Source organism: Panicum virgatum, chromosome 6N (assembly GCF_016808335.1).
Source record: "Panicum virgatum strain AP13 chromosome 6N, P.virgatum_v5, whole genome shotgun sequence".
NCBI lineage: Eukaryota > Viridiplantae > Streptophyta > Magnoliopsida > Poales > Poaceae > Panicum > Panicum virgatum.
Window position 1 is genome coordinate 38,428,054 of NC_053150.1, and position 9,157 is coordinate 38,437,210.

At 44.7% G+C, this 9,157-nt stretch overlaps 1 long non-coding RNA gene across 1 annotated transcript; it reads right to left on the reverse strand.

Moving 5' to 3' along the window:
* Nucleotides 1-5,933: 5,933 nt before the first annotated feature.
* Nucleotides 5,934-8,900, reverse strand: LOC120677235. Its single transcript, XR_005676230.1, has 2 exons — nt 8,719-8,900; nt 5,934-6,391 (listed from the first exon to the last, which is right to left on the reverse strand). It is a non-coding gene; the product is annotated as an uncharacterized LOC120677235 (long non-coding RNA).
* Between the last annotated feature and the right edge of the window lie 257 nt (nt 8,901-9,157).

Sequence of the window (9,157 nt, forward strand, 5' to 3'; positions counted from 1 at the left end):
GCTCCTCCTGCGCCGACGCACGGCCACGCCGGGCCGCCGCTCCTCCTGCGCCGACGCGCGGCCACGCCGGGCCGCCGCCGCTCCCGCGCGGCCACGCCAGGCCGCCGCTCCTTCCGTGCGGACGTACCGGGCCGCCGCTCCTCTCGCGCCGACGCGCGGCCGCGCCGGGCCACCGCCGCTCTCGCGCGGCCACGCCGGGCCGCCGCTCCTCCAGAGGATGAGAGGAGAAATGAGAGGAGAAAGGAGAAATGAGAGGGGTAGAGAGACGCGAGAGAGAGGACGACCATCACTTGGAAATATCCAGACGCGAGAGAACATCGGTACCGGGTGGTTTTTTCCACCGGTGCTCATTCTCAAACATTTGGTACCGGTTCGTTTTATCACCCTGTGTCATGGTGAGAGAAACAGCTCTGGCACCGGGTCATGACATGACCCGGTGCTAATGTCTGCTCCATAAGCACCGGGTCGTGCCACTACCCGGTGCCATTGATGCATCGTTCATTTGGTACCTGCTCATGGCTTTAATCGGTGCCTTTGTTAGTGCATTGGCACCGGTTTGTGCCGTGGCGTGCCTTGCCGGCGCTCGGCGCAGGCCAAGAGTACCGACTATTGTTGCAGCCGGTGCTGATACCTAGTGCTGGGCAAAAAACCCGATACCCGAAGCCCGAACCCGAAAAACCCGAGCCCGAACCCGAAAAACCCGAACCCTAATACGGGTTCCAGCCCACGGTACCCGAAATTAATACGGGTAGTTTGGGTTTTGGGCCACGGTACCCGAAATACCCGATTTACCCGAAAAATTGGTCATCCCAATAGCCCAAATAAATTGCAGCCCAGCCCACCACCAACACCGAGCGTCCAAGCCTAACCCTAACCCCACGCCGTGCGCCCAGGCCCCAGACGGCCAGACGCGACTCGCCAGACGCCTCGACCCCGACCCCGCGTCGCCGCCCCAACCCCGCGCCGCGCCGCTGCCCCCCACGCTAGCCCCAGCCACCCACCGCGCCACCGCCCGCCGCCACCGGCACCACCTTCCGCGTGCGCCTGCGCCTGCGCGAGCGGCCGAGCGTGCAGGCCCCCGAATCCCGGCGACCGGCGTCGCTCTCCGCCTCGCCCTCTTCTTATCCCCGGTGACCTCGGCTTCCTGTCCACACGATGGCGCCGCCCTTCCACTCCGCCTCACACCTCCACGCAACGGCGTCGCCCCTCCACTCCTCGCGCCTCCAGGCAACGGCGCCGCCCCTCCGATCCGCCTTTGCCTTCGCTAGATCCGGCGAGCCGCGTGTCCTCTGCCTCCACCTCTTTGCCGTCGTCATCCACCACTAGGGTCGTCGAGTTCGCCACTCGCCGCATCCACGTCGAGGACAAGGTCGTCAAAGGCTCAAAGTCCAGATTTGGGACACTGCTGGCTAGGAAAGGTACGCGCCCCAGATCCGTCTGAGCTCTGCGAGGCTCATCGATCCCCTTCCTCCTATCTGATCTCCGATTGGTCCGTCCATTAGCAATTGGTTGGTCTGCGTCGTATGGATCTCTGTAGCTTAACTTGGTCAGTGACCCCTACTTGCCAATACGATTCCAAGTAATGCCTCAATAAGAAGCTGCTCGATCTCCGGCCGGTCTATGTATGCATGTACGTGTTTTGTAATTTATATGTCCGCGTGTGTGCTGCTGCTGCTGCGGCTGAGGCCAGTGTGTTTCTTGATTGTTGCATTGCGCCCTCAGGCTAAATCTATATATATATATATATATATATATATATATATATATATATATATATATATATATATATATATATATATGTGTGTGTGTGTGCGCGCGCGCGCGCGCACTTGCTAGTCGTGAATTTTACATATATAAGCTTTTCCAAGTATATGTAAACTCATCATGTACTACATACTACTTCCTTCTATATATCCATCTGATTCCAAGTAATGCTAATGTTCTTCCTTGTCGCTTTCAACATCTGATTGTATAAATTTTTTCTTAACTCCTTTATGCATTTGTTGCATCATTGTAAAATTTTACTCATTGCTTGGATTCCTGTCATTGTAGAGTTAATTGAAGAATTTGGTAACCATAAAGCTCAGAATATTGGCAAAGGAAAAGGGAAAGAAAAAGAGGCTTCCACTGAGAAAACACAAGCAACACCAACAGGAAGCAATTCCAAGTCCATCTCCAAACCCGGGTCGTCTACATCTTAGAAGGTAATATTATCATTGTCATTGTTAATTTGCATCCCTGTCTTATTGCTTTGTGTGCCTTTGCATGTAGGCTGGTGCCATGGTGAATGGTGCTGGTGGGTGCCTGGGTGGTTTGGACTTTGGAGCCTGGAGGCGCAGCTTCATCTTCATGGGAGTCATGTTTATCTCTGTTGGGTGCTTCAAAACTATATTTATTAATTGTGATATTTGAAGTGTAAATTGTCAGTTTGGTCATGTACTGGTAGTGTTGTTTATCTCTGAAAACCTCATGTTTATCTCCGAACATGTATACTAGCGACTGGTCATGTACTGTCAGTTACTCAGTTTGGTCATTGCAGAGTTCAGCAATTCGGGTAACCCGAACCCGAAATTTTCGGGTACCCGAATTGTCGGGTTCTGGTTTTTGTCAGCGAATTTCGGGTTCTATTTTCCAAAACCCGAAATTTTCAAAACCCAAAATACCCGACCCGAACTTTTCGGGTAACCCGAACACCCAGCCATACTGATACCTCACATTAGTACCGGTTCAAACAACAAGAGGTACTTTTGGCCTGGATCTTTGGCCTGTTTTCTAGTAGTGTACTAGCGGTCTAATGTGTCATTACACATAGGCAATTTTGGCAAATATGTAGGAAATCATCTCTTCTATGGTAAAATTATTATGATATTTCTAAAGCTAGAATTTTAATGCTATGGATGGCACAAAATAAAATGCCTCAGGGCTCCTAGCCCAGTCGGCCTAGAGTTTCTCTGCACCCCTCGCAATCTCCTTAGACGTGTGGCTCCATGGACCCATTCACACGTCTCAATGGACCAGTTCCCACACACGGGATTAAAGGTTTGTAGCAGGCTTAAAAAATTTATTCCACATCTTAGAACTTAGATCCAAGATCTCTTGCCTCATGTATAGCTTTTCACAACCACACCTACACAGTACATATGGCTTTAAATGAGATGCCTTCTATTTTAAACTAACTCGTGAAGGACTCTTTATTCTCGGTTGGAACCACCAACCAGCACTAAAGGTCCTTTTTAGTCTGGGTTGGAGCTAACAACCGGGATTAAAGGATCATCCTTGAGTCCCGGTTGGTATTATCATCCTGAACTAAATGTTCAGAACTTTTAACCCCTGTTGCAGCCACCAACCGAAACTAAAGGGTGGTGACATTTAGTCCCAGTTGGTGGTTTCAACAGGAACTAAAGCTCCCCTCCATCTCTAGCCATTGGACCCGGGAGTAAAGACTTCATTAGTCTCGGGCCCAACACACTACTAGAAAAGAGCTCATCACCACCGGTTGCTAAGGGCCTTCAGTTTTTGAGACTGGTACTACGAAATCGAGAATAAAAATCTCAGACTTTGTCACCGGATAAAACAACCGGTACCTAAGATTTTCTTTGGTACGGGTGAAGGTTCCACCCAGTACCAAAATATTTTTGATCAAAAAAAAATTAAACGTTACAAGTCACGTGCGTGGAGTGGCCAAAATTCAAACCCACAACCTCTTAACTCGCACATATCTCCCTTACCAACTCACCTACGCAACAGTTGTGATTAAGAGGTAGATATTTTTATTTTGAAGTAACCCGTGGAGCACCTTTAGGTACCGGGTGGTGTTATTACCCAGTACTTATCCTTTAGTATCGGGTGGTATTATCATTCGGTGCCAATGTCTAACCTTTGGTACCATGTGGTATTACCATCCGGTACTAAAGGATCTTCTTAGGCTCCCATCAACCTCAATATTACCAGCATAAAGAAAACTTGGGACCAATATTGGTATCGGATCTTCTTCATGCTGGTATCTTTGGGGTGGACCTTTGTTTTGTTTTCTACTAGTGACAATAGCCAAGACACTAATGTCAAAGATAAAAACAATTTCTATATTAGTGGTGAACCCTAAATTTCTACTTTTCATGCATCTTGGGTGGTATTTATATACTGTGCTTTTTAGGTTGGTGCAGTGAATGGCTGTCGTGGAAACTGTTTGAATTTCATGGGTTTCGCGTCGTGTAGGAATGGCAACTCATTTGGAGCCCAGGGGTCACCAGGCGATCATCACGATTACTAATTTTTGCTTCTCTGCCTCTCAACTTAATTTCTCGTGCAAGCCTTCCTTGATTCACGCGGTCCAGTTTTCCATCAAACTCATATAAAAAACCCTCCAATTATATCGTATTTCATGCAAATATGCAACAACGCCAAAATACAACACATCTGCTAAAAATAGTACGAAAACACCACCTAAATAGTACAAAAAGTTGTCGTTAGAGCATCTCCAGCATATTACTTGTTTCTCTTCCTAATACAAAAACAATCCTTTCGATAATGGTTGGTGCCCCAGCAGATTATCAATCCATTGCTAATACCAAAATATTTTTAGTGATTGCCAAAATATATCTCTGACTTGCTTAAATATATGGGATTTCTCCCTCTACCCTATCCATTAAGTAATCTACTATTGACTACTAAAAATATAAAAAGTGTAGCCTTACTTTGGTGGTGATCGTGTGTGGATGGTGTATCCGGAACGAGTGCGTGATTTTATGGTCGTGATTAGCGGAATATGGTAATGTGTGCGATCTCAGGAATTTTGGCAGGCTTGCGAGGCCAAGGGTTAAGCAGGCGTGCGTGCGGCTGGTTGTGTTTGTCCTACTCGGTACTCACCATACGCGTTGCGAGTTTGATTCAGAAGTAGGTAATCTTTCCCAAACATCACCCTAGCCACAGTGATATGAGGTGAGGTTCTATCGTTTCACCAGGCAATTCCACCCGAAGGGAACACTTTTCTACGGACACATGGCTCTCTCAAACGCCTCTCCCTTGGCTAAACAAGAGCAACTCAACGCAGAGGTTTCTCCTATAGGATCTTCAGCATAGAAACTCTCCCCATATAAACCGGCTACAGCAAAGCAGGGATTTTCAAAGCAAAAACTGCTCCATTTTCATACTCAAAACACCGGGTCTTGTCCCCGACCATGAATATCAAATATAACATCATCATATATTGACATATTTATTTTTGATTCATAATCCTTCTTTATATTTTCTTCATAATATTTCTATATAATATCAAAATTTTCCTTTATTTCATGTCTGACTTCTTGTCAGACTTCTTCTAAGGGGAAGAGGGGCGGAAACCGAACGAAATTTCAAACTCGCAAATTTAAACTCTCGAGTGGCTATTCACAACACTATTCAGATTGAACTGACACTATTCAAATTTGTGGCACTATTCAAAATACGATGTACTATTCAAATTCGGAATATGAATAGTGCAAGAGCACTCACCAGGGAGTGGATCAGGCACCCAAACTCTCTACTATTCAAGGCACTAGTATGGTGGGTGGAGCACCTTACATTGGTGGTGATCGTGTGTGGATGGTGTGTGCGAAACAAGTGCGTGATTGTTATGGTCATGATTAGCGGAAAACAGTTATGTGTTTGATTCTCAGGATCTTTGGCAGGCTTGTGAGGCCAAGAGTTCAGCAGGCGTGGGTGCAGCTGGTTGTGTTTGTCCTACTCGGTACTCACTATATGCATCGCAAGTTTGCTTCAGAAGCAGCTAATCTTTCCCAAATAGCACCCTAGCCACGTAGTGATATGATGTGAGGTTCTATCGTCTCCCCAGGCAGTTCCGCCCAAAGGGAACACTTTTCTACGAACATAGGACTCTCTCAAACGCCTCTCCTTGGACTAAACAAGAGCAACTCAATGCAGAGATTTCTCTTATAGGGTCCCTAGAATAGAAACTCTATCCATATAAACGGGCTACAGCAAAGTAGGGATTTTCAAAGCAAAAACTGCTACATTTCCACAATCAAGCTTACATACGGTTTTCCCTTTTAGGAAACCCCAAGCACTTACACACACTAGTTAGATTAGCTTACAAGCGACGGTTACAGTAGGCTCCCTTATTTCTATGTTACAATGGGAGTGGGATGTGGGATGGTACTAATTAAGTGGAGTGGTGTCGATGCGCTATTGTATTCGATGGTCGGTGTCTTCTCTCCTGTTCTGAGTCCCCCCCCCCACTCCCACCTCCTCAATCCGTGCATCTGGCTTCTCCTTTTATGGATGGGAGGAGCCTTCTGGCTTAAGGAAGCAGACAGGAGGAGCCTTCTGGCTTAAGGAAACGCCTGAGCGCCTGGACGACGCTAGTGCCTTCAATAATTGTCCTGGCTACATTAGACTACAATGGAATTACTGTTTACATTCTTTCCGCTTTGTCCACTTTCTTCACGTGATATTCTCTGGATATATTCGTTCGTTGTATAGTCTTCCACGCCCGAATGATTGATGTCGCAGACATCAAGCAAACTTTTGTCATGTATAACTTTTGGCGTTGAGTTGCTCTTGTTTAGCCCAGGGAGAGGTGTCTAAGAGAGCCCTGTGTCCGTAGAGAAGTGTTCCCTTTGGGTGGAACTGCCTAGGGAGATGGTAGAACCTCACCTCATATCATTGTTGCTAGGGTGCTGTTTGGGAAAGATTAGCTGCTTCTAAAGCAAACTCGCTACGCGTATGGTGAGTACCGAGTAGGACAGACACAACCAGCTGCACGCACGCTTGCTGAACCCTTGTCTTGCAAGCCTGCCAAAAATCCTGAGAATCGCATGTATAACCATATTTCGCTAATCACCACTATAACAATCACGTGCTCGTTCCGCACACACCATCCACGCACGATCACCACCAACGTAAGGTGCTCCACCCACCATACTAGTGGCTTGAATAGTAGAGTTTTAGTGTCTGATCCACTCCCTGGTTAGTGCTCTTCGCACTGTTCATATTCCAAATTTGAATAGTACCTCGTATTTTGAATAGTTCCATGAATTTAAATAGTGTCAGTTGAATTTGAATAGTGCTATGAATAGTAACTCGAGATTTAAATTTGCGAGTTTGAAATTCAGAAAATAGATTAAGAATCTTTCCACCAAATACCTATAAATTTAAGCCCAGAGATCATATTTTCTTGGACAAAATACAAGAATGCATCTTAGATAATTTTTTGTTTCAATATAATAATAAGAGAGATGATTGAGGTTATATGCTAGCAATATTAAATAGCTCAGCTGAATATTTTAATATGATCAATGGAAAGATACAACGAAAAGATCCATCTACAAATATAGAAAAGAAACCCATATATATTATATATAGGAAAAAACACCTGAAATTTATGTATCATTTGAACAAGTTATAGCTCAACAGATAGAAAAAGAAAAAGATGGAGGAGTATCATGGAAAAAATATTTAGATATTGACCAAGCTCTATCATATACAAGGAATATTTTGGGAATAAATATTTAGATATTGACCAAGCTCTATCATATACAAGATATTGGCCGCAGCAAAAAATGTCTAAATATTTTTTTCCATATGATAAATAATTTATTCTCAAAATATTCCTTGCATTTGATAGAGATTGGTCAATATCTAAATATTTTTTTCCATGATACTCCTGCATCTTTTTCTTTTTCTATCTGTTGAGCTATAACTTGTTCAAATGATGCATAAATTCTAGGTGTATTTCCCCTATAAATAACATATATGGGTTTCTTTTCTATATTGGTAGGTGGAACTTTTGGTTGTATATTTCCGTTGATCATATTAAAATATTCAGCTAAGCTAGTTAATATTGCCAGCATATAACCTCTATCATCTCTCTTATTATTATATTGAACCAAAAATTATCTAAGATTCATTCTTGTATTTCGTCCAAGACAATATGATCTCTGGGCTTAAATTTATAGATATTTGGTGGAAAGATTCTTAATCAATTTTCAGAATTTCAAACTCGCAAATTTCAAATCTTGAGCCACTATTCATAGCACTATTCGAATTCAACTGACACTATTCAAATCCGTGACATTATTCAAAATACGAGGTACTATTCAAATTCGGAATATGAACAGTGCAAGAGCATTCACCAGGAAGTGGATCAGGCACCCAAACTCTCTACTATTTAAGACACTAGTATGGTGGGTGGAGCACCTTACTTTGGTGGTGATCGTGCATGGATGATGTGTGCGGAACGAGTGCGTGATTGTTATGGTTGTGATTAGTGGAATATAGTTATGCGTGCGATTCTCAAGATCTTTGGCAGGCTTGCGAGGCCAAGGGTTCAGCAGGCATGCGTGCAGCTGGTTGTGTTTGTCCTACTCGGTACTCACCATACGCGTCGCGATTTGCTTCCGAAGTAGCTAATCTTTCCCAAATAGCACCCTAGCCATAGTGATATGAGGTGAGATTCTATTGTCTCCCCAGGCAGTTCCACCCGAAGGGAACATTTCTCTACGGATACAGGGCTCTCTCAAACGCCTCTCCCAAGGCTAAACAAGAGTAACTAAATGTAGAGGTTTCTCCTGTAGGGTCCCTAGCATAGAAACTCTCCCCATATAAACGGGCTACAGTAAAGCAGGGACTTTCAAAGCAAAAATAGCTCCATTTCCATAAACAAGCTTTCATACAGTTTTTCCTTTCGGGAAACCACAAGCACTTACACACGCTGTAGATTACCTTACAAGCGAAGGATTACAGCAGGCTCCCTTATTTCTATGGCAGTGGGGTGGTACTAATTAAGTGGAGTGGTGTCGATGCGCTGTACTCGGTGGTCGGTATCATCTCTCCTCTTCTGAGCCCCCCCTTGAATGCGTGTGTCTGGCTTCTCTTTTTATGGACGGGAGGAACCTTCTGGCTTAAGGAAGTGCCTGAACATCTGGACGGCCTTGCTGCCTTCAATAGTTGTTCTAGCTATTGTGGACAACACTACTGTCTTCAATAATTGTCATGGCCGCATGCCTTCAATAACTGTCCTGGCTACAATAGAATTACTGTTTACATTCTTTTTGTTTTGTCCACTTTCTTCATGTGATATTCTCTGGATATATTCGTTGTATAGTCTTCCAAGCCCGAATGATTGATGTCGTAGACATCAAGCAAACTTTTGGCATGTAAC